Genomic DNA, 1,010 nt, shown 5'->3' with positions numbered 1-1,010 from the left:
CAAGCGAAATTCATTTTTATGAACTTTTTTGCAATAACAAAAGTTGTCTCACTCAAAATGATATAATACACACACTAATGATCAGACAGCTGTCAAATTTATAMACGCGCCWYTTAAAKGTTAAGGTTAACTAARAGTCATCTGGATTTAATATTAGCCACGTATTTGTCAGGACGGAGACTTTTCAATTGACCTGTTAATCAGCTCAACTTGAAAAYTTGAAGAGGAAAAAAATCGGTAAATTGTCACTACATATCACCATATGTATTTATACTATATGAAAGCATTTTGTGTCTGTTGCCTTGTTGACCATCTTGGCAAAGCGCCAAACAGATTTTTCGGTAACAATATGTAATYCGCAATTGTCGGCGACACAAAGTGACAAGTAAATTTGTTGCTAGCACAATTTATGGAAAAATTAATATAAAGTGTTGTGAATACAACAGGAAAAGCAAAAACAATTAAATTAAAAATGTATAAGTTAACTTTAAAAAAAAACCAATAATGCTTGCCCTGAGAATTTTATAATTTCAAGTATTTGAATATACTACAATGAAAAGTTGTAAGAACTGCCAAAGAACTGCAAGACCATCGACTTTCCGGAAACTTTTTTCCAGCACTGTATTAAATAGTAGCCGATACGGCACACGTGCATCTGGTACAAAGGTCAATCAACCGTACATACGTCTATACTACATACACATAGATACATTTGTATAACGTTTATGTTATTGCTATTAGTTTACTTCAATTATTTTATTTATTTCCTTCCATCAGCAATTTGTTTCCTATGTATTTTCGCTTAATTTTCGGTTTTATTYGATTTTTTTGCTTTTTGATGTAATTTTATTTTGGAAATGTGCAAAATGTTGCTTGTCACTGCCGCAACTCAGCGGGGTAGCAATTAATGTCAACTGGTGGYGTTTGTGGTGCGTGCGCCAAACAAAACACATACAAATTGGCTGGGAGCAAATGCAATGACTTAACTCAGCACCCACTAGTGAAAAATA

Source organism: Bactrocera latifrons, unplaced genomic scaffold (assembly GCF_001853355.1).
Source record: "Bactrocera latifrons isolate USDA-ARS-PBARC rearing strain unplaced genomic scaffold, ASM185335v1 scaffold_41, whole genome shotgun sequence".
Lineage (NCBI taxonomy): Eukaryota > Metazoa > Arthropoda > Insecta > Diptera > Tephritidae > Bactrocera > Bactrocera latifrons.
Note: the sequence above shows the minus strand (reverse complement) of the source record.